Here is a 25525-nt window from a genome sequence, read left to right as displayed (position 1 = left end):
GACAGATCCCTGTGGCACCCCACTAGTCACTGACCTCCAGGCAGAATACTTTCCTTCTACAACTACCCCCTGCTTTCTTCCTTTAAGCCAATTTTTTATCCAAACAGCCAAGGTTCCACTTATCCCATGCCTCATGACTTTCTGGATGAATCTCTCGTGAGGGACCTTGTCAAATGCCTTGCTAAAGTCCACGTAGACCACATCCACTGCCCTACCCTCATCAATTTCTTTTGTTACCTCTTCAAAAAACTCAATCAGGCTCGTGCGGCATGATCTTCCCTTCACAAAGCCATGTTGACTATTCATGAATAGACTGTACTTCTCCAAATGCTCATAGATCCTATCCTTAAGAATCCTTTCCGTTAGTTTGCAGACCACTGACGTAAGGCTCATCGCTCTATAGTTCTCAGGTTTCTCCCTATTACCTTTTTTAAACAAGGGAACTACGTTTACCATTCTCCAGTGCTTTGGCACTTCCCCTGCAGCCAAAGAGGATTCAAAGATCATAGCATGCTCCAGCGATCTCTTCTCTCACTTCCCACAACAACCTGTGGTGTATCATATCTGGCCCTGGGGATTTATCAATCTTGATGTTTTTAAGAAGATCCAGCACTTCTTCATTAATCTCCACATTGTCCAGCACACAGGCCTGCTCTATTTCAACCTCACCCTGATCAAGATCCTTTTCACTTCTGAATACTGAGCAAAGTATTCATTTAGGACCTCCCCAACCTCCTCCGCCTCCAGGTACATGTTGCCTTCTTTATCCTTTAACAGTCCCTCCTTCGTTCTCGTCATCCTCCTGTTCTTCACATACCAAGGGTTCTCCTTAGTCCTACATGCCAAGGCCTTCTCATGCCCCCTTCGAGCTCTCCTAAGTCCTTTCTTTAGTTCCTTTCTGGCTACCTTATATTTCTCATGAGCCCTTCCTACTTCCTGCTTCTTATATCTAACATATGCTTCCTTTTTCCTCTTGACAAGTTGCCTCACATGTTTCGTCAGCCATGGTTCCCTTTTCCTACCATTTTTTCCTTGCCTCAGTGGGACAAACCAATCCTAAACCCAGCTCAAGTGGTCCCTAATCTTCTCCCACATTACTTCTGTGCTTTCCCCTTTGAACATCTGTTTCCAATTTACTCTCACTAGTTCCTGCCTCATCCCTTCAAAGTTAGCCCTTCCCCAGTTAAGCACTTTACCATTTCATCTGATTTTATCCCTTTCCATAGCTGTGCTGAAGCTAAGGGAGTTGTGGTCACTCTCACCAAAATGGTCCCCCACCAAGAGGTCTGTCACCTGACCAGGTTTATTACCCAGAACTAGATCCAGTATAGCCTCTCTTCTTGTCGGCCAGTCCACATACTGTGTCAGGAATCCTTCTTGAACACACCTGCCAAATTCAGCCCCATCTATCCCCCTGACACTCAGGAGGTGCCAGTCAATATGAGGGAAGTTGAAATCACCCATAACTACTACCTTGTATTTTGTGCACCATTCTAAAATCTGCCTGCTTATCTGCTCCTCGATGATGATGATGTGTTAACTGGTTGGCATCAAACCAGGCGACATGGCTAAGTTACTTTCACCTTTGTGACCTGAGTTCAAGCTGACAGATCAGCCAGGTGTTGTCACTTAGCATATCAAAAATGGTCGCATGTATAGGTAATCAATAGTTTTAGAGCAGTTATCATATTTGTGTACTCAGAGACAACCCTGACAACATAAATTTTGGGTGTCAGAAGGTTTTAAAATATTTGTGTTAATTCATTTCTTCCAAAGGCGTTTAGACCTTCAGAGGTGTCTTATCAATTACAATGTGCTTCCACTATGTATCTCAAAGGAACCATTTGTTAACCCAAAGTATCGATGTAAACAATGTCATTGAAATTGTACTGGATCACCAGCTGTTACCTTTGATCTTAAGGGTATAACAATTTGAGGTACCTTTGGGTTTGTGAAACTCCACCAAGAGTGTCTCCAGAATGATGCCTGCTTGCTATGCTGAATAAAGAGTTCTAAATCAACAGCCCCAGTGACTTCAAACACAGGCACAACATCTGGGGGCTCATCCAGGATACATCCATGACCCATTGTGTGCCAGCAACTTAAGAGGGTGAGCAGTTTTTTCTAAGAACAGCACCCACACTTAGATCTATTCAGGTAAATGAAGAACCAAATACTGTGGCGGATAGATGAATTGGTAGATTATAAAAGAGTGGTGCATGTGTGCATGCATGTCTGTGTAAGGGACCAGGTATAAGACAGTTTTACATAACTTGGTGAAACAGGGCCACCAGTTGCGAAAGGTAGCTACTAAACACTTAAGACGCCAAAGGAATGTGTCACTCAGGGAACTGTATAAGGGCATATGGGTTTATGAGATGTTTGTGTGTTATTGAATAAGTTTGAAACCTTGGTAACAAGAAATGAACTGAATTGACTTTATTTCTTACATTCTTAACATAAAGATTTTTACTCTTCAAGTATGTGATGTCTCCATCTGAATGAGCAATGTGCAAATTATAATAAATTGTATGTGCAGTAAGATAGACAACAGAAGTCAATATCACTTAGAAATACAATTGTGTCAGTGTGAATTACTCAGTCTGAAGGCCTGGTGGAAGAAGCTGTTCCAGAACATGATGGTCCTGGCTTTTATGCTGCGGTGCCATTTCCTGGATGGTAGCAGCTGGAACAGTTTGTGGTTGGGGTGACTCGGTTCCCCAATGATCCTTCGGGCCCTTTTTACACACCTGTCCTTGTGAATGTCCTGAATAGTGGGAAGTTCACATCTACAGATGTGCCGGGCTGTCCGCACCACTCTCTGCAGAGTCCTGCGATTGAGGGAAGTACAGTTCCCATACCAGGCAGTGGCGCAGCCAGTCAGGATGCTCTCGATTGTGCCCCTGAGAAAGTTCCTAGGACTTGGAGTTTTATATGCAAGGGAATGTAACAGAAATCGTGAGTTCAGCAGCACCTAAGTGGAAGATTGCAGAGTGCACACTCTGTGATTTTAAGTATGTGCTGTTTAGTTTTTATCATCATTTATATTTTGCTTAGTGTGAAGATATTTGAAAGAGAGGTTATACCCAGGTGTATCTGTTGGGTTTATATATTGATTTAGGCCAGACAATGTCAGGTTGAGAATCCTAACAACCCAAGCCGGCCGTTAAAACTGATTACTGCCATTCACAAACCCTTCACCTCCAGGGAGGAACAGAGCATTTTATAACCATATAACAATTACAGCATGGAAACAGGCCATCTCGGCCCTTCTAGTCCGTGCCGACGCTTACACTCACCTAGTCCCACTGGCCTGCACTCAGCCCATAACCCTCCATTCCTTTCCTGTCCATATACCTATCCAATTTTACTTTAAATGACAATACCGAACCTGCCTCTACCACTTCTACTGGAAGCTCGTTCCACACAGCTACCACTCTCTGAGTAAAGAAATTCCTCCTCGTGTTACCCTTAAACTTTTGCCCCCTAACTCTCAACTCCTGTCCTCTCGTTTGAATCTCCCCTACTCTCAATGGAAAAAGCCTATCCACGTCAACTCGATATATCCCCCTCATTATCTTAAATACTTCTATCAAGTCCCTCCTCAACCTTCTACACTCCAAAGAATAAAGACCTAACTTGCTCAGCCTTTCCCTGTAACTTAGGTGCTGAAATCCAGGTAACATTCTCGTAAATCTTGCTGCGAAAAACTATCCTGCACATGTTGTTTGATCTGACCTCAATTAAAGTCACTTGTGGCGATTCAGAATTTTGACGCAAGCCCAAAGAAATGATTGAAATCCACCAGATGCACCCCAAGGATTTACATGTGCTGGTTAGAGCAAAATGTCTGAGGAACATGTGGGATAGTATGGCCCAGGGAGTGCAACTACACCAGGAACACCTGTAAAGGAGAGAGATTATCATTTCTTTAAGGGGGGAGCGAGGCAGTGATCAGGGAGAGGTGTGAGTAACTGGGGAATGATGATGTCAGTGGATCAGAGAGCCATGGATTATGCAGAGTGTAAATAACTAGTGTTACAAATGTACCACAGCTCTGAGGGGCCGAAGGGTGCGGGGTAGTCCCCTCCTTTGTGAGAATCACACAATCACTATTGAGTCAATTCAGAAGACACAGGAAATGAGAGAGAGACATGCAGAATCCACAAAAGGGTTAGAATGTGTCCTGGCCTCCGAAAGGCAGACCCATTGATACCAGCTATTGTCTCTTGGAGACGGACTTGTGTATTGCATCCTGGACGATGCAATCAAAGCCCCAGGCAATGAACCAAGGAGGAGGTTGGTGGAGGGATTGCATCATCCACAACCTGATTGAAACCTGAGACCCTGTGAGTCAGGATAAAAAGAGGGTCTGTGGGAACAGCCCCTCAGACACACCAGAAGAAACGCTAGCGATCCCGTAATAGCGAAAGCCGGTGGAAGGCCACGTGCGTCCGCTTCCATTTGCCTGGAATCGGTGACCTTTGCCACGGAAAAACAGTTTTTAGCTAACAACGGGGAACTCAACTCTCAACGACTCTCGAAGGACTGACATCATAAACGGAATGGGCAAGTTTTAACCCGTCTCTCTCTCTCTCCAACAATTGCCACACAGGGTCCCCAACGGCTGCAGGCTGTATGAACTGAACGAACTATATATTTCCATCGGACAATTCATTATCCCCTAGACAACAATACAGCTTATTTCTTATTGATTATTATTATACCCACACTTTTAGATTTAGTATTGACAACGTATATGATCTGTGTGTTTGCATTGATATTATTTTTGTGTATTTTTAATCAATAAATACTGTTAAAAATAGTACCATCAGACTTCAACGGACCTCTCTATCTTTGCTGGTAAGTGACCCAGTTACGGGGTACGTAACACTAGCCTATGAGGAATACTTGGGATTGGACAATTCAGGGAGGGATGATCCAGACTTCCTGAAAATGATGAAGAAAGTCCTGAGTTCATCCCACAGGAAGCTTTAGATTTGGGGTTGACCTACTCCATGATGGTATCATGGGCCAGGGAGATGGACCAGGGGATGGGGAGGAGAAGTTATAAATTGGCTGTAGTGGACGCAGCTGTTGTAAAGAGGTAGAGAACTTGCTTTGTGTGCCAGCAACCAGGGCACCGAGCAAGGGAGCACAGAACAGGTGTAGAAAGATGGAGAAAGATGGAGATGATTTGTTGCAGCCGTGGCCTCTCAAGCCATGGTTGGAGGCAGTGTTCCAAAAACAAAAGGAGGAATATGTGAGAATCGCTCACCAAATTCCACAGAATCCACAGCAGTGTCCTCTCTGACAATTTAACTGCCGACCAGATTATAGAGCTGGTGAGATCAGCATCCAGGTCAGACAAATGGCCAGCAGCAGCCTCCGTTTGTCACCCACAAATTCACTCCAGAGTTTAAGCAGGGGGTACGTTAGCGGATATGGGGTCATCAATATTGATAACTGACCTACCCTTGCCCACGACTGGAGAGGCGATTTACATTACCGGTGCAGGAGGTGAAACAACGAGGGCAGAGGGAAGTCAGCCTCAAGTACCTGGGCTTGAGGACGTGCAGCTTCCTGCGGATTTTGGGATGTGCCCAAACAACGAAGACACTGTCTTAGGGATAGACATAGATTCAGGAAAAAGAGAAATCACACAGGCAAGATAGGGACAGCAAACATGCGTGATCAACAAAGCAGACAACATGGCCCACAGAGAGACGGCAGCCCAGAGCCGGTGCGGAAGACCGGACAATTTGTGAGAATTATACCAGGAGGTCCGAGGATAGGACCAGACACTGTCAAAAAGTGTTAGAAACAGTCCAGCCACCTGCTGAGGTAGGAGCGATCAGAGTAAAGACAATAGACAATAGGTGCAGAAGTAGACCATTCGGCCCTTCAAGCCTGCACCGCCATTCTGAGATCATGGCTGATCATCTACTATCAATACCTGGTTCCTGCCTTGTCCCCATATCCCTTGATTCCCCTATCCATAAGATACCTATCTAGCTCCTTCTTGAAAGCATCCAGAGAATTGGCCTCCACTGCCTTCTGAGGCAGTGCATTCCAGACCCCCACAACTCTCTGGGAGAAGTTTTTCCTTAACTCTGTCCTAAATGACCTACCCCTTATTCTCAAACCATGCCCTCTGGTACTGGACTCTCCCAGCATCTGGAACATATTTCCTGCCTCTATCTTGTCCAATCCCTTAATAATCTTCTAAGTTGCAATCAGATCTCCTCTCAATCTCCTTAATTCCAGCGTGTACAAGCCCAGTCTCTCTAACCTCTCTGCGTAAGACAGTCCAGACATCCCAGGAATTAACCTCGTGAATCTACGCTGCACTTCCTCTACAGCCAGGATGTCCTTCCTTAACCCTGGAGACCAAAACTGTACGCAATACTCCAGGTGTGGTCTCACAAGGGCCCTGTACAAATGTAAAAGGATTTCCTTGCTTTTGTACTCAATTCCCTTTGTAATAAAGGCCAGCATTCCATTAGCCTTCTTCACTGCCTGCTGCACTTGCTCATTCACCTTCAGTGACTGATGAACAAGGACTCCTAGATCTCTTTGTATTTCTCCCTTACCTAACTCTACACCATTCAGATAATAATCTGCCTTCCTGTTCTTACTCCCAAAGTGGATAACCTCACACTTATTCACATTAAACGTCATCTGCCAAGTATCTGCCCACTCACTCAGCCTATCCAAGTCACCCTGAATTCTCCTAACATCCTCATCACATGTCACACTGCCACCCAGCTTAGTATCATCAGCAAACTTGCTGATGTTATTCTCAATGCCTTCATCTAAATCATTGATGTAAATGGTAAACAGCTGTGGTCCCAATACCGAGCCCTGTGGCACCCAACTAGTCACCACCTGCCATTCCGAGAAACACCCATTCACCGTTACCCTTTGCTTTCTATCTGCCAACCAGTTTTCTATCCAAGTCAATATCTTCCCCCCAATGCCATGAACTCTGATTTTACCCACCAATATCCTACGTGGGACCTTATCACACAAAGGCACACAAGAAAGGGGAGAGTAAGCGGCAGAAAGGGAATTAGTGTGCAAATCACACACCGAAGAGAGCAGCAGAACATAAAACAACAGAAACGGGATGTACAGGAAGAAACCACTAAAGCCAATTTAGTACGATTATATGGGTGTGTGAAGAGCCATTATAACCAGGTTAACACAATGAGGGGCAATGCAAAACAGCAGCAACATATTGCTGATTGGAGAGAGTCAGACAGAGAGAAAATAGTCCTCTCACATCCGAGTGACCAAGTCATGGAAAGGGAGCTGCTGAAAATGGCAGAGTTCGCTCCCAGGTGGTTAGGACAACAGATGGGTCTTCTGACAAATGACACCTGTGTTGGTACAGACTCGGTGAGGCAGCCAGTGGAAACGCTGGACTCAGATTAAACCATATGACTCACCTTGTGTCACCCTCACAGGCAGATTAAGGGAGCAGTCCACCCATTAACGGTGCCATTAGAGAGAATCTAAATGCTGAACACCGGCCTGCTACTTCACATCTGACCCCTCCTGATGGACACAGACTCACAGATGAAGGTAAACGGAAATGCCAAAGCGGAAAGAGAGTGTGTCGGCCAACCGGGAATAAAGTTTGAAGTGTGACGGTAACGATAGGCTGTCGTGAAGACTGGTCTTGGAGATAGAAATAGTTGTATAGATCAGAATAGAAAGATATTTGGGCAAATAGATGGGAAGGGACCTGAGTTAAGGCAGAGGCATCAAGTTCCACAATTTCAATGGCAAGGCAGACCGAAAAGGAGAGGAGAAATTGCACACAGGCAGCCACCCCAGCCACCCCACCCCAGGAGATAGATAGATAGATAGATAGATACTTTATTCATCCCCATGGGGAAATTCAACTTTTTTTCCAATGTCCCATACACTTGTTGTAGCAAAACTAATTACATACAAAACTTAACTCAGTAAAAAATATGATATGCATCTAAATCACTATCTCAAAAAGCATTAATAATAGCTTTTAAAAAGTTCTTAAGTCCTGGCGGTTGAATTGTAAAGCCTAATGGCATTGGGGAGTATTGACCTCTTCATCCTGTCTGAGGAGCATTGCATCGATAGTAACCTGTCGCTGAAACTGCTTCTCTGTCTCTGGATGGTGCTATGTAGAGGATGTTCAGAGTTTTCCATAATTGACCGTAGCCTACTCAGCGCCCTTCGCTCAGCTACCGATGTTAAACTCTCCAGTACTTTGCCCACGACAGAGCCCGCCTTCCTTACCAGCTTATTAAGACGTGAGGCGTCCCTCTTCTTAATGCTTCCTCCCCAACACGCCACCACATAAACTCAATGGCTGGGTCTGCAATCAAAAGGACTGTCCAGAAGGTGGCGCCACCTGGGCAAGGTCCTTGCAGCTCTTCAAATCAAAGCCACCCAAACCCTCCAACAGACCAATCAAAAAGAAGAGTTTCAAGATCACTGATAATCTTCTGTCACGGCATGGAATGTGAACTGCTGCCTGTGAGCCTGAAACAGTTATCTTGCTTTGACCCTACCCACAGAGTAACTACTGATAGCTTTAACTATCAGAGATTGAAGGGGTGAGGAGGATGTGATCAATTTTCTGGAACTTTTTATTGCCACCTCTGCGCAGCGTTGTAGATAACCAGGGATGATAGGGTAGATGTAGATACACACAGGAACATGATAGGTTCGTAATTGGGGACAGGATCTGAAGTGAAGGATATTTTCAACTGCTCCACTTAATCAGATACTCTTTAAAGTTTGGCCTTCCTGGGACAGAGTTCTGTCCAGGGGCCAAGAGGAGGGTATGTTAGTGAGCATTCTGGAGTTAGGTGAATACAGCAGATATTAATTCAAACAAGAACCAGGCTTCAGTTCTTGTAAATGTAAATAAGTTCAGGAAGCTTGCAGTTCTTTTGGTGATAGGCTGCTCCACAGACTTAGAGACTGCATGTGTGAGAGCCAAACATTAAAACAATGGGATTGTGTTAATTGGCTTGCATCTACGGAGGAGGATAAACTGTTCATGTTTTGGGCCAAGACAGGCTTTGAGAGGGAGATGGATAGGTCAAGGCTTGGCATCTGAAGGAAAGACCGCAACCAATGGACGAGAAAACTGTGATGGCCCCAGACTCATTGGCAGGTTAAGCAGACCAGCATCAATGCTATCTGCAATAGATTTGGTATTTGTATTGTTTTTCCATTGTTATGCATACAGACACAGTGAAAAGCTTTTGCTTGCATACCACCCAGGTAGATCATACGATACACAAATAGATTGAGGTAGTGAAAAGAAAACGGAATGTAGAATCCGGCAGGCTGGGCATGGAAAAGAGTACAGTCAACGTATCAGACAGAGACCTTTCATCAGGACTGGGAAAAAAAGATGAGGAATCAGAGTAAAAAGGTGTGGGGGAGTAAGGAGGGGATTAAGAACCACAAGGTGATATGTGAAACCAGGAAGGGGAGCTGGGAAGTTGATTGGTGAAAGAGATACAAGGCTGGAGAAGAGGGAATCTGATAGGCGAGGTCAGAGGGCCATGGAAGAAAGAAAGGTGGGAGGAGTACCAGAGGGAGGTGACAGGCAGGTTAGGAGACAAGGTGAGAGAGGGAAATGGGAATGGGGAATGGTGAAGGAGAGGGGAGGGGGCATTACCAGAAGTTTGAGAAATCGATGTTCATGCCATCAGGTTGGAAGCTACCCGGATGGAATACAAGGTATTGTTCCTCCAACCTGAGTGTGGTCTAATCCCGACAGTGGAGGAGGCCATGGGCTGACACGTCAAAATGGGAATGGGACGTGGAATTAAAATTTGCTGGCGGACAGAGCTTGGGTGTTCAGCGAAACGGTCTCCCAATCTGCATCGGGTCTCACCAATATACAGGAGGCCACACCGGGAGCATCAGACACAGTACGTGGCCCCAACAGACTCACAGGTGAAGTGTTGTCTCACCTGGAAGGACTGTTCAGGGCCCTGAGTGGTAGTGAGGGAGGAGGTGGAGGGGCAGGTGTGGTACTTGTTCCGCTTGTAAGGATCAGTGCCAGGAGGGAGGTCAATGGGGAGGGATGAATGGACAAGGGAGTCGCATAGGGAGCGATCCCTGCGGAAAGCAGAAAGTTGGTGGGGGGTGGTCGGGAAGTTGTGGAGAATTACGTGCTGGACATAGAGGCTGGTGGGGTGGTAGGTGAGGACAAGAGGAACCCTACGCAGCATTGATAGAGGAGGAAGGGAAGCCCCTTTCTTTGAAGGAGGAGGACATTGTCTTAGTTCTGGAAAGAAAAGCCTCATCCTAAGAGCTGATGCGGTGGAGACAGAGGAATTGTGAGGAGGGGATGACATTTTTACCATTAACAGGGTGAGAAGAGGTATAGTCCAGGTAGCTGTGAAAGTTAATGGGTAAGGCATCGGTATAGATGGTACAGACATCAGTAGATAAGCTGTTTCCAGAGACAGTGAGATTGAGAAAGGAGGGGGAGGTGTCGGAAATGGATAGGGTAAATTTGAGGGCAGGGTGGAAATTGGAGGCAAAGTTGATGAAGCCGATGAGCTCTGCAGAAAGCAGCACCGATACAGTTGTCGATGTAGCATATGAAAAGTTGGGGAGTGATGCCAGTGTAGGTTTGGAACACAGACTGTTCCACGTAGGCGACAATGAGGCAGGCATAGCTGCCCATGGCTACACCTTTTGTTGAAAGGAAGTTGGAGGAGCCAAAGGTGAAATTATTGAGAGCGAGGATGAGTTCCACCAGATGGAGGAGAGTGGTGCTGGAGGGGAGCTGGTTGGGTCTGGTGTCCAGAAAGAAACAGAGAGTTTTGAGGCATTCCTGGTGAGAGATGGAGGTATATAGGGACTGGACATCCATATTGAAAATAAGACGATGGGGCTAGGGAACTAGAAATCATCGAAAAGATCAAGAGCATGTAAAGTGTCATGGATGTAGATAGATAGGGACTGAACCAGGGAGGTTAAGACTGAGTTGAGGTATGCAGGTTGCAAATACAAGTTCAGTGGGGCAGGAACCAGCAGGTACTGGCAGGTTTATGGAACTTGGGTAGGAGGTAGAAACGGGAGGTGCAGGGTGAGGGAATAATGAGGTTAGTGGCAGTGGACGGGAGATGGCTAGAGTTAATAAGACCGGTGATGGTGTGGGAGGCAATGGCCCGGTGCTCCTTAGTGGGGTCCTGTTCGAGGGGTAAGTAAGAGGAAGTGGCCGACAATTGCAGCCAGGCCTCGGCAGGGTAAGGTCAGTCCATCAGACTACGACAGCGACACCCTCATCTGTGGGTTTGATGCTGATGTTGGGATTAATGTGGAGAGAGTGGAGAGCAGAACGTCCAACACACACAAAATGCTGGAGGAACTCAACAGGTCAGGCAGCATCTGTGGGAGGAAAGGAATCATTGACATTTCCAGTTGAAACCCCGCATCAGGATTTGATGCCTGATACGACCTGCAGATTGTTTGTTACTCCAGAATCTAGCATCTGCAGTCTCTGCAGCTCAGAGGCCCCAGTCATCCACGTGGAGCAGGCTGTGTCATTCATGTCTCTTTATTAACATGCCGAGCACTAGACTCTCCAAACAGGCACACTGTTCCAACAGCACTGATCAGGCAGATGGAGGAATAGATTCGATGATGCAGCTAAGACCTCCTTTAAGAAATACATCTTCTGCACTGACTGCTGGGAACCTCTGGCCTGAGGAAAATGAACATTCAGGATGGCGCTGAGAACCTCGAGCCAACGCATCTGGAGCACGTAGAAACACCAAATCAGGACTGTGCCACCTCTCAATTTACCCACACCCCCCTCCCCTGAGTCAGCAACCCCTGCTCATCTATGAAAGAGCCTGGTTCCCATAGCAACTTTTGCAGAACCCACAAAACCAGGGTGGGAGCAAGTTATCCTCAGTCTTGCATCACTGCGGAGGAAGGGAAATAAGCCAAAATAATAAGGCAGAGGTCTTGAACGTAAACACAAACTTGAGAAGTTTAAACCACAGAACTTTCCAGCGGGGACAGGGATCAGCCGCTGGCCAACAGTATTAGAAGACATAACATAGCATATAGCAGCATAGCACAGGCCCATTGGCCCAAGATGTTGTGCCAATCTTTTAACCTATTCTAAGATCAATCTAACCCTTCCCTTTCACATAACCCTCCATTTTCCTATCATCTATGTAAGTTTCTTAAATGACCCTAATGTATCTAGCTCTACCACCAGGGTGTTTCATGCACTTACCACTCTCTGTGTAAAAGTAACTGAAGCATCCACCCGATGGGTACACGTTCTCGTGTTGGCATTGGTCTTTCCAAGATCCAAACATTGGCACAGTGAACGTGTGGGTAAGATTTGTCCAGATCATTTAACAATGAGTGTGAAGAGGAGCAGCCCCAGCACTCATCACCACAGGGCACCTAGGTACGAGCTCACCTTTGGGAACTGTTTGAGTGGAGCTCAGGTTTTCCCCGTGACTGCGAAGGGTGTCAAGGCTTACAGGAGGAGGCAAGAGAATGGGGTTGAGAGGGAAAACAAATGAGCCATAATCGAATGGTAAAGACTCAATGGACCAAATGGCCTAATTCTGCTCCTATGTCTTATGGTCTTGTATTCATTTTCAATGTCCTGCAAATGCATTCAATGCTTGAATGAACTCCACCTCTTAAAATGTTCCAAAGCACTTTACAGGGAATTCTTTTTGGAAATTGTCATTAGCGTTGTACAGCAAACTTGGCATGTAACCTTCGAGACCTCACAAACAATAATGTGGCGATGAACAAATAATCTTGGTTGAAAATCAAACCAACCTGCAGACGCTGGAAGTCTGAAATACTCAGCAGGTCAAGTGGGATCTGTGGCAAGAGATGTTTCAGCATGCTCAAGTCTAGGCCTCCTTTGTGCAACAGGATCCTCGCTTTTATCACTTGCAGATCAGATTGGCAACAACATCTCCTCCACAATCTCCATCGGTAGAGCTGCACCACCAGGCTGTGTGCTTAGCCCCCTGATCTACATGCTTTACACTTACAGTATGACTGTGTTGCTAAGTACAGCTCCAGTTTAAGTTTGCTGATAACACTTGCTGTTGTCAGCCAAATCAGAGGTGGTGACGAATCCGCATATAGGAGCAAGCTGTGTAAATTATTATTTTTCAGCTTGTCTTATTTTGCAGATTAGTGTCTGTCAGTCTTTGTGTGTAATTTTCATTGATTCAATTGTACTTCTATGTTTTACTGTGAATGCTTGCAAGAAAATTAACCTGAAGGTAGTATATGGTGACATATACCGTATGTAGTTAAATGATCTGGACAAATCTTACCCACAGGTTCACTGTGCCAATGTTTGGATCTTGGAAAGACCAATGCCAACACGAGAACGTGTACCCATCGGGTGGATGCTTCAGTTACTTTTACACAGAGAGTGGAATACTTTAGACTTCAAACTTTGACAATGTCAGTTGCCTGAGACATCATCAGCAGCCAGGGAACAGATTCTGAATTAACAATCTGCTGGACGAACTCGGGACCTGATGCAGGATTTTAACCGAAATGCCACCATTTCCTTTACTTCTACAGATGCTGCTTGACCCGCTGGGTTCTTCCAGTGGGTTATTTGCTCCAGGTTCCAGCATCTGCATTCTCCATAGTTCAAAATTAACCTGCTTTCTTCAAGGCAATATAATGATATCCTGAGGTGGGACAAGTTGCCCTTGATTTAACATGTCATACCAGATGTTGTTCTGAAGTCACTGGAGTGGGACTTCAACCCACAACATTCTGGTCTAAGAGATAGAAGTGTATCAACTCAAAAATTTCTAAGTTCAAAGTACATTTTTCTTTAAATCAAAGTATGTGTACATTATACAACCTTGACATTCATCTGCTTACAGGCAGCCACAAAATAAGATACCTGAAAGAACCCAATTTTAAAAAAGAGACCAACACCCAATGTGCAGAGAGAGAGAAAACAAACATAATTCTTGCTAACAATAAAACATCAGCATTCAGAACGAAACTGAGCCCATAAACAGGAAGCCTGGAGTAAACCCACAGACTTGGTCTCTGTTCTTCACACACCGAGGTAAATCACTGCGAAGCTCGCGGACACTAAGCCCGGAGCAGACGGGGCACGGCACAGCCTCACCCTCAGCGCTGAGGAGAGCAGAGTAAAACATCGCGGAGCGGAACCAGTCCTGCCACTCGCCTCTGGTCCAGACACCCTGCTTCTTCAATCATTCTGGCCTGGCGTTTGAATTCTCTAAGCACTGGGCCCCACAACAGCAATGCGACCTGGGCCTAGGCCCCGTGTTCAACCTTTCTAATTCATTCCAGCACTTAGATCAATCCAACCTCACTCCCGGTTCAGGTGGACGGGCTCCGAAATAACTCCGCTCCAACTTTTCTCCGTTCTGCTCTCTCTGACTCCTACTTCGCCTCAAACTTGCCTTGACCTCGCTCCAGCCACTCGAATGCGTCTCGACTACACCCCAACTCCATCTCACACCCGCACACCTCGACCCTCAGACCAGCCTCGTCTTCACTTGTCCCTTCATCATTTGTGGTGATTGTTTACAACTTACCACGTTAAGAATCATTATTAATACAGTACTTAGTCGTGTTTCTTGCTTTGTAAACCACCAGTAAGCTGTCGCCCACCTTCAGTAGTGCCATCTTAAACCGGAAGTTAAACTTCCCAGCGAGTTGCAAAGGGAATGGCCCCTGTCAGTACTGAACGGGGAGGGAAGGAGATTGTTGCTTCTGGCGGTGGAAACTTCTTGGAGGAGGTTGGAAGGGATGTGAGCCTGGTGGAGTGGGAAGTGAGGACTGGGGGTGGGGAATGGGCAGGGGAAATTATATTCTTCTCCTGTATTGAGGAGAGTTGCAAGAAATTTTATGGCCAGGGGTATGGAGGGCAGGTCAATGGGACTAGGTGGATTAAATGGTTCAGCACAGACTAGATGGGCCAAAGGGCCTGTTTCTGTGCTGTACTTCTCTGTGACTATATGACTAAATTGACGAGATAAGGTCAAGGGCTTTATCCACCAGGGAAGAGTGGAAGCCATGGTTCAGTTTAAGAAATGACAGTTCAGAGGAAATTCTCATTTCAGGACATGGGCAAATACAAAATGGGGAACCAGGTGGGAGGATGTATGATCAAGATATCTGTAAAAAAACTGTGGGCTCAAAGAATGGGAGAAACTGAGCCTCTGTAGCTCACGGTGACGAGTGGAGAACACGTGACCTGAAGGTGGAGAATTTGCTGCATTTCTTACAGGTGTTTTTTGTCAGCCTTTTCCTGAAGGGGGGGAGAGAGAGGGGGGTGGGGGGGAGAGGGGGAGAGAGGAGGAGAGAGGGGGAGAGAGGGGAGAGAGAGGGGAGAGAGAGGGGAGAGAGAGGGGAGAGAGAGGGGAGAGAGAAGGGAGAGAGAGGGGGAGAGAGAGAGGGGGAGACAGATATATCAAGGGAGAGAAGAATCAAAGTGAAGAAAGTAATGAATTTTAAGTTCTGTATAAAGCAGGAAGTGCCACCAATGCAGTTGGGAAAGAATAGAGGGAGTGGTAACTTTGACACAAATACCATACCATGTGTGTCATCAGGTGTGGGTTAGGCCTTTGTGACTTCCCATGGCTACAGCTTTTATCTGGAGAACGAGTGTGCAGTTGAAGAGTAATTTGCTCCACATGGAAATGAGTTCTTGGTGGAAGGGAACTGTTTGTGCCTCTGTTCACGAAAGATGCAGAGCCTCTTTTGACTACTGTGCTGTGGGTAAAGAGGGACTATACATACCTGGTGAAGATGAGCTGGTTGGGACCAGGAAACTGGAAACAGTCAATCTGGCTACCACTTCCATGCAGTTCATTTCTGATTTTGGCCTTACTAGGTTTCTCTGTCTTAGTCTCGGGGACGGCTTAGCATCAATAATGCATTACAAACATATGGTATTCTCCAAGTTCACGTTCACGTTCTCTGCCTGTTTCAGAACTGGCCACGTTTGATCAGTCATCCAGCAATGACATTGACTCAGTTCTCTTCACTGGCAGAGCCTGATCTGAGGGCACTTGCTGAAGCCCTGCACTTTGCAAAGGGTTAAGTTCCTTTATGTGTATTTATTTTCACACAGAGAGTGGTGGGTGCGTGGAATACACTGCCAGTGGTGGCGGTGGAAGCGGATACAATCGGGTCTTTTAAGAGCCTCTTAAAATAAGGACAAGGAGCTTAGAAAAATAGAGGGCTATGCGCTAGGGAAATTCTAGGCAGTTTCTAGAGTAGGTTTCATGGTCAGCACAACATTGTGGGCCGAAGGGCCTGTAGTGTGCTGTGGATTTCTGTGTTCCATTACTGACGGCTCTCTGCTATCAATGGTTTATGATAAGGACTTTGCAAGGGGAACCTTTGCTTGAGGTAGAGGTACCAATCCTATCTGGGACTGGCAGAGTGATGCCCAGCAGAATTGCATTAGCAGCAAGTAAAAACCCATGTCTGTGCATTCTCTGCCACTGGCCAAGTTTGAGAAAGGGGCTCTCATACACAATACGGTACTGAACCTTGAGAGATCCCATTCAAAGAGCCTGTGCACAGTGACTGGAGAAGGAAGGAATATTGTCCTGATCCCATAATCTGGGTCGGGATAATCATAGCCAATGCTGTCGGGTTCAGTGAGACAATCCCTCTCTTCCTGGGCAGCAGCTGTAAAACTGTAAGACTCCCACTCACATTCAGAGTGATACACAAAAGGCTGGAGGAATTCTGCAGGGCAGGCAGCATCTGCGGAGGGAAACAGACAATGTTTTGAGACCTTCTCTCTGGATTTGAAATGCCAACTCTGCAATTCCCTCCATAGATGCTGCCTGACTCACTGAGTTCATCCCGTTCGGCAGGTTGCCTCAGATACAGGCATCTAGTCTCGTGTCTCCATATTCAAAGTGCTCCCACTTCCCACCCCCCAACAAGAGGAGATTCTCAGGCAAAACTGCCTTCTCTTCATGCAGGCAGCGCAGAACGATGAGGTGGTAACAGGTGCCCGAGTTGCAGGTGAACAAACTCCTCCGCTCAGAGCCTCCTGTCGTACTTCTTCACCGCCAAAGTGTCCCAGTATGCACTGAGCAACCAGTTTTCAGCATGCAGTCCCAATATAGGGACTGTTTACTTCTCTCCATAGATGCTACTGACCTGCTGAGTTCCTCCAGCACTTTGTGTTTGTTATAAAAGGTTCCCAGCATCTGCACAATCTCTTGTGTTCCAGCATTGCATGGAGCCAGTTTTCGGCCTCTGGAAGAAACGCTGCAACAGGTTCAGTGAAAGTCATCTCATCGGGCTCACCCAATGACAACACACTACCCCTTCCCCCAAAGTTGTTACTGCCTTTTGTTGCTAACACTGTGAGCAGTCTGCATGTGTTTGCTCTGCAATTAACAAATAACTTTATGGCTGCCCACAGGTGTGAGAAGTCCTGCTTCCAAATCCAGGGCCAGGACAAGGCCTTTCAAATAGATATTATCCCATTTATCTTGGCTTAGAATGAGGTCATGTCATTTTTACTGCCTTTAAAAAGGTCAATCTGTTTCACACTTCATGGCACCAGGCACTTGTTATGCTAGTAAATTTCGGCTCCTGTTTATTTTGGTTATAGCCCCTGAAGTATTGTTTTTACTCACTATCAATCACGTTCAGGAGCGTTATTCAAACTAGCGGGAGTCTCAAGACCACAGGGAACATCCACACAACACAGAACCAATACTTCCCAGAAACAACAAAAACACAGGAAAGGTACTACATTTATCAAAAAGGAGGAAATGACCCTCAAAATCTTCTCCCAAGATCAATACATTTTTGTTTCCATGGAGAACTCAGTGGGAAACATTGAAAAGCGAAGGACACAGGGAGCTGTCGGTGGAATTGTTTTGAGGATCTTTTACATCCAGTAGAGAGGGGCACAAGAAATTCTGCAGATGCTGGAAATCCGAGCGACACACATACAAAATGCTGGAGGAACTCAGCAGGTCATGCAGCAACTATGGAAGTGAATAAACAAGCCACAGATGCTGCCTGACCTGCTGAGCTTCTCCAGCATTTTGGGTAGAGATGGATCCCAGTCAGACAGTGGGTATTTCAGTGGACATCACATCTCATGCCTCAGGTCTGTGAAAACTGCTGAGAGCCTTGCAATAGGTGGGTGGTGGCTTATATTCAGGATTCATTCCCAAGTCAGGTATTTATTCCTACACATTGACACCAAGGAATTTAAGGCCTCCTCTCGTCCCCTAGCGTGGGCTGGCTCATGGACTCCAGCTTCTTCCTCCTGTAGTTGATAATCAGTTCTGATTTTGAGTGAGAGGTTATTGTTGTGGCACTACTCAACTACATTTTCCAATCTCCCTCCTTCATCACCACCTTTGATTCAAGCAACAGCAGTGTTGCCAGCAAGCTTATATATGGCATTGAGCTGAACTTAGCCACACAATCATGTATAAAGCCAATAGACAGGGCGCTAAGGCAAAGCTTTGTGGTGCACTTCTGCTGATGGTGAGCATGGAGGTGGTGTTGGTGCCAAGCCACACTAACTGGGATCTGCCAGTGAGGAAATCAAAGATTCAATTGCACAGGGAGATACCGTGGCTCAGATCTTGGAGCTTAGTGATAAGATTCGAAGGGATGAGAGTGTTGAGTTGTGGACAGTGAAGAATATTCTGACATGAGCTTCAATGTCCCGGTGTTCCAGAGCTGAGCAAAGGGCCAATTAAATGGCATCTGCCTTTGACCTTTTGTGACAGTAGGCAGATTGGAGTGGATCCAACTCTCTCTTCAAGAGGAGTCTGATATGCTTCATGACCAACCTCTCAAAGCACTTCATCACAGTGCACGTATAGTAAGTGCTACTGGACGATAGCCTTGGAGGCAAGTTACCATGCTCTTGGGGACCTGTTTAATGAAGCCTACTTGAAGCAGGTGGATACCTCATACAGCTAAAGAGAGGTTGAAGCTGTCACCAGTAGTATGAATTGATTCTGTGATGCAACTCACAGACTCACACTGTTAGTATTATTTTTATTTGCACAGGTCATCTTTTGCACATGTTGTTTATCAGTCTTTGTTTCAGTTCAAATTTATTATCGAAGTATGCATACTACATACAAACTTGAGATTCATATAAGATTATTAAGGGATTGGACATGTTCTCAATGTTGGGGGAGTCCAGAACCAGAGGCCACAGTTTAAGAATAAGGGGTAGGACATTTAGAACAGAGTTGAGGAAAAACTTTTTCACCCAGAGAGTTGTGGATCTACGGAATGCTCTGTCTCAGAAGGCAGTGGAGGCCAATTCTCTGGATGCTCTCAAGAAAGAGTTAGATAGAGCTCTTAAAGATAGCGGAGTCAAGGGATATGAGGAGAAGGCAGGAACGGGGTACTGATTGTGGATGATCAGCCATGATCACATTGAATGGCGGTGCTGGCTCGAAGGGCCGAAGGGCCTACTCCTGCACCTATTGTCTGTTGAGATTCATCTTCTTGCAGTCACCCACAAAACAAAGAAACAAGAGAATTCCATGAAAAAGCACACAAAACAAAGACCAACAAGTAGCCAATGTGAAAAAAGGGGGCAAATCATGCAACAATAATTTTAAAAAATAAGCAAATTATACATAGAACACAAACAGGAGAAAATCTGCAGATGCTGGAAATCCGAAGCAACTCACACAAAATGCTGGAGGAACTCAGTAGGCCAGGCAGCATCTACGGAAAAGAGTAAATAGTTGATGTTTCGGGCTGAGACCCTTGGCCGGAAACGTTCACTGGTTACTCTTTTCCATAAATGCTGCCTGGAATACATTAGAACGTGAGCTTCAGAGTCCCTGAAAGTGAGTCCACAGCTGCAAGGTCAGTTCAGCAGAGGCAAGTGAACCCAGTCCAGGAGCCCGATGTCTGCAGAGAAAAACAGCTCCCAAAACTAGTGGAGTGGGACCAAGACTCCTGCACCCGTCACCCAATGGCAGTAGCGAGAAGAGGAGATGGGTCAAAAGCAGGCAGATGCTGCTGAACTCCAGTTTATTTTCTGTTCTCGGGCCTCGACACTTTGATCGGGTCAGTCACTTTGATCAGTGCGGAGTAATGGAGCTGAGCACGGGTGTATTTTCCACTCTTGGGCCTTGACACAGCACCTGCCATCAGTGTTGGCTGCAACTGCGTTCTCAAGAGTCGAGTTCACCAAATCCTTCAAGAGATCGTAAAATTGCTAGTTTGTTTAGATGGCTCAAAAGTACATTTCTTAAAGGGAAATTGCATGCTGTGGATTGAAATGATTGTAGTTCAGAAGTAAATCTAATAGTTTTGTGAGTTGCTTGCAGCGCCATCGTGTAGCTTTATACGTAGATTTTTGTAAACTATTGTATTGTATTCCTTTTTATCCTGAAACCTCGAAGTTGCACATGGTAACATATTCAAAGGTTCATTTTATTATCAAAATATGAAGAATATAACCGAGATTTGTCCTCCAGATAGCCATAAACCACAGAAGTAGTTAAAATATCAATTACCCCCCCGCATGAAAAGAAAAAGAAAAAACTCGCAAAACCCAAACCCCCTCAACCCCCTTGCACAATACTTTGAGATTAATTTTCTTGCAGGCATTTTCAGGGGAAAAAAAAGAATAAAATATAATAGAACTTTATGAAAAATCATACATAAATCTACAAGATGGCACACATATATATGCTTTGATAATAATTTTATTCTAGAACTCTGAGCTACACATTGGTTTGCCAGAGAAATGCTGGTTCAAGATTGTGCCTCCATTCCTTTTCTTGAGGCTGCAGGTCTAAACAAAATTGAAAAGTCTGCTGGAGGAACTCAGCAGGCTGAGTATCATCAGTGAGAGGGAACGAATTGTCAACAATTTGGGTAGAAGCGTAATATCCGAACAAAAACAAGTGTTTATATTGATTCCTGTAGCTTGTTCCAAAAGCATGCAGCCTCTAATTTTTGATAAGATCATTTCAGTCATTGTAATAGAACATTCACATTTGCACAGGCCTCCAAATCATTGAGCATATCTACATGAAACGTTGTCATAGGAAAGCAGCATCCATCATCAGAGATCCTCATCACCCAGGTCATGCTCTCTTCTCACTGTTACCGTCTGGTAGAAGGTACAAGAGCTTCAAGACTCACACCACCAGGTTCAAGGACAGTTACCATCCTCAACCATCAGGCTCTTGAACAAAAGAGGAAAACCACACTCATTTGCCCCATCATTGAGATGTTCCCACAACCAATTATCTCACTTTAAAGACTCTTTACCTTGTTATTTCATGTTCTTGTAATATATTGCTATTTATTTATATTTGCATTTGCAGTGTGTCATCTTCTGCACTCAGGTTTGTCTTTCATCGGTCCTATTGTGGTTGTTACTCTATAGTTTTGATGAAGAAAATGAATCTCAGGGTTGTATATGGTGACATATATGTACTTTGATAATCAAATTTACTTTGTATGAGTTTGATGCTGATCTTGGGTCTCACACTTGTAGTGTCTGCACATTCCCCCTATCCCAGTGTAGATTTCCCCCATGTTCCCTGGCTTCCTCCCACATCCCAGAAGGGTGCTGGTTTGTTTAATAATGACTGTAAACTGCCTGGTTTAAGGGGGGATAGTGGAGAAAATGATGTGTGAGAGAACATACTGCAATAGTACAACGGAATGGGGAAACACGACTAATAGAATTGGTCCTACTCTAAATTGCAGTTGCATCCCAGAATCTGGAGGAAGGTGACAGGGAAGTTGAGAGAATAAAATAAGGTCAGATCAGTGTTAAAACAAAGGATGTTTGGTGGTTGTGCGAATCTAGAGGGAGTGAGGGAGTTTTTGAGTTGTATCTCTTCCTGACTCCAGTCTAAACCTTTGCAACAGACACTGTTTCAGAGTGCAAATTTGGACAATTACAGGATGAATTAATGAGTCATTTAAGAAAGCGTGGCATTCTTGGATTTGTAAAGCATTGAATACAAAAGCAAGGAACTGATGCAAAATGTTTACACAAGAATATCTGCAGATGCTGGAAATCCAAGCAACACACACACACACACACACACACACACAAATTGCCATCTATGGGAAAAAAGTAGTCGACATTCTGGCTCAAGACCCTTCGACAGGACATTTACATATCACTGGAAGACCGAGCAGGCAGTGGGCTGCATACTTCAGGAACTGTAGCAAAGCACAGAGAAGGAAGTTACTAGGATACCAGGAATAGAGATTCTGGTGTGGCAAGAGTGGAGGAGGTGGTCTGCACTTCCCTAAAGCGGAGAGGTCAAGGAAAACGCTGCATAACATTATGACAGGCATTCGTCTGGTGAGAGATGTGTGCGCCAAGCAATAATGCTGTCTCCCATTGCAGGATCAAGGAAGAACAGCATTCTGAAAGAGGAGGGTGAACAGCCAGAGGTACTGGCACCCATTAAACAGGTGAGAAAAATGGTAACATCCTGCAGACAAAGTTTAGGGAACTCAGAAAATTTTTAAAAAACAGCAGGTCCACAAAGATTGTAATATCAGGATCTTGTGCTTGATTCTACCAAAATGGGTGTATAGAGCAGGCAAGTATGCAGATGAAGAGATGGATGGTGCAAGAGGGTTTTAGATTTCGAAGGCACTGGAACAATATTTTGGGCTGATAGGACCAGTGTAAATTGTAGTAGCTACACCTCTGCAGGGCCAGAACCAACATCCTGGCAGGGGGGATTGCCTGTGCAATTGCTTAAGTTTAAACAAGCCTAGAAGTAGGATGGGAACATCAGAGGAAAGGGAGAGAAGGGGTGAGGAATAAGCACACACAAAGCAGAAGGTGATGTTAGAATATAGTAAAAGTACATAAATGACAAAAAAAATTCTGATAGTAAATTACAAAAATGAGGAAGAGAGAAATGAAGTAGTTTAGGATCAAACTAATTTCTGGCTTTGTCAGTTCTGACGAAGAGGTCTGGACTTAAAACATTAAAGTTTCTCTTTCCTCAGTTGCTGCCTGACATGTTGTTTCCAGTAGGTTCTGTTTTTATGTATGGCTGTATCTTAAATCCATTTATACGTCTTTTCTCCAGATCCTTCAATACCTTTAACAAAGATCTACTGGAGCCACAGATTCCTGCACTGGCTCCCACCACAGTAATGGTAGGACTTTTAACTGCGCCATTCTCCTTCCACCTGAACAAAGTTGTGCTCAGCAACACCTCATCGGTCTAAACAGTCAACAGATTTATTCGTAATACTTTCAATGCAATACCTCCCTCAGACACATCACTGTCTTCATCTCCAAGTTCATGTTTATTTCTATCATGGGCACATAGACAGGGTGTAAATGCCACATTTTTTTGGGGGGTAGCAGCAGCACAGAAAAGTGATAGACATGTTAACATAGACAAATGGACATAAATTAGGCAATCACTCAGTGGCCACAGCATTAGGTATGTCCTGTACCTAAGGTGGCCACTGAGTGGGTGCTCATGGTCTTCTGTTGCTGTAACCCATCCATCCACTTCAAGGTTCAATGTGTTATACATTTAGATGCTCTTCTGCACACTACTGTTGAAATGCATGGCTACTGTCGCCTTCCTGTCAGTTTCAATCAGAATGAACTTTCTCCTCTGACTTCTCTCATTAACAAGGTATTTTTGCCCACAAGAGTGGCTTACTGGATGTTTTTTTTTGTTTTCACGCCATTCTCTGTAAACTCTAAAGACGGTTGTGCACAGAAATCCCAGGGGATCAGCAGTTTCTGAGATACTCAAACCACCTTCTCTGGCATGAAATATTATTCCATGGTTAAAATTACTTAGATCACATTTCTTCCTCATTCTGATGTTTGGTCTGAACAATGAACCTCTTGGTCATGTCATGCCTGCATTATTTTATGCAGTGAGTTTCTGCCACATGATTGGCTGATTGGATATGTGATTTAACAAGTGGATGTACCTAATAAAGTGGCTACTGAGTGCAACTTAGACATAATGACACTGGTGCTATACTGAGTGAAAATATACATATATAGCCCAAGGTAGCATTACAGTTTCTCAGTTAGGTTCAAGAACCTGGTTGACAGTGGGGAAGTAGCTGTGTTGAACCTTGAGACATGGGTCTTCAGGTTCCTGTATCTCCTGCTAGTATCGAGAAGACTTGGCCCAGATGGTGGGAGTCCTGAGACATTGCCTCTATTAACATCCTCTATGGTGGGAGAGCTGCACCTATGATTGAACTGGCTAAGTCCATCATTCTCTGAAGTTTCTTGCATTCCTGTATATTGGAAGTTCTCTATCAGACCACCATGCACCCAGAATGCTTTGCACGGTACTTCTGTGAATGGCTGCTTGAGTCTTCAATGACACACTTCAGCACCTTAAACTTCTGAAAGACTTGAGTTGCACCACCTTTATCTATATGTTGGGCCCAGGAAAGATTCACCCAACAATTTGAGGCTGCTCACCCTTTCCATCACAGACCCTCCCATCAAGACTGGTGCTTGCTTGTCCGATTTCTCCTCCTTAAAGTTCAAGATCAGTTCCTTGCTTCTGCCACATTGGGTGCTATGCTGTTGTGACAACACTACTCTACCAGCTGACCCACCTCACTCTTCTATATAGCTTCATCGTCACCCATGAGTCTGCTGACAACAGTGTTGCTGTTGGCAAACTGGCAGTGTTGGAGCTATGCTTAGCCACTCAGTTGTGGGCATAGAGAGAGTAGATCTCGGTTCTAAGCACACAGCTACAACACACTGTGTTGTTGGTCAGTGTGATGTTGTTTCCCATCTACAGCAAGGAAGTTGAGAATCCAATTGCAGAGGAAGGCATAGAAGCCCCAGATCTTGGAATTTGATACTTTGAGGATGATTAAATAAACAACAGCCCAATGATTTTCCAGGTGGTCCACAGCAGAGTGGAGAACCAGCAAGATAGCTTCTACAATAGACCTATTGTAGTTATAGGTGAGTTAAAGTGGGTCCAGGTCATCATTAAGGCAGAAGTTGATTTGAGCTATAATCAAACTCTTTCAGCACTTCATTACAGTGGGTGTTAAGTGCCACCAGATGGTAATTGTTGATGCAGGTCATCCTGATCTTCTTGGAGATCAATATAATTGATATCTTGAAGCAGGTGGAAACTTCAGAGCACAGAAGAGAGGGGTTTAAGATGACCCTGAATATTTCAGGCAGTTGGTCAACATAAATTTTAAGCAACCAGGTCCACTGTCAGGTCCTGACATGCTCTACCCAAACTGGTGAGTACATCCAGCACTTCTGGTCCATTTCAGACTCTTCACCACCTTTTTGCATTTAAAAAGGAGTTCTGCCTCTGGCATGGCCTTAGTTGTCTTCCAACTCCTCCAGTTCCCTTGCCATGCACTTGTCACTTCACCTCCTCCCTTCCAGCTTGCCATGGTCCCAAAACCAATCCAGGTGAGGCTGCAATTTGATTGCACTTTTTACAGTTCAGAATATTGCATTTGC

At 45.1% G+C, this 25525-nt stretch overlaps 1 protein-coding gene across 1 annotated transcript in view; it reads left to right on the top strand.

The window, feature by feature from the left end:
- The window catches only part of LOC140731813 (frizzled-9), a 262750-nt gene extending 240308 nt beyond the window's left edge, over positions 1 to 22442 (top strand). Inside the window, exon 2 of the mRNA XM_073053645.1 lies at positions 22424 to 22442. The gene's annotated coding sequence lies outside the window, so the exon portion shown is untranslated. The remainder of the gene's footprint in view (positions 1 to 22423) is intronic.
- The last annotated feature ends 3083 nt before the right edge of the window (positions 22443 to 25525 follow it).

The sequence above is a fragment of the Hemitrygon akajei genome, chromosome 8 (genome assembly GCF_048418815.1).
Source record: "Hemitrygon akajei chromosome 8, sHemAka1.3, whole genome shotgun sequence".
In the NCBI taxonomy this organism is placed as follows: domain Eukaryota; kingdom Metazoa; phylum Chordata; class Chondrichthyes; order Myliobatiformes; family Dasyatidae; genus Hemitrygon; species Hemitrygon akajei.
The sequence above is the reverse complement of the archived record's forward strand: the minus strand, read 5'-3'. Positions and strand labels throughout refer to the sequence as shown.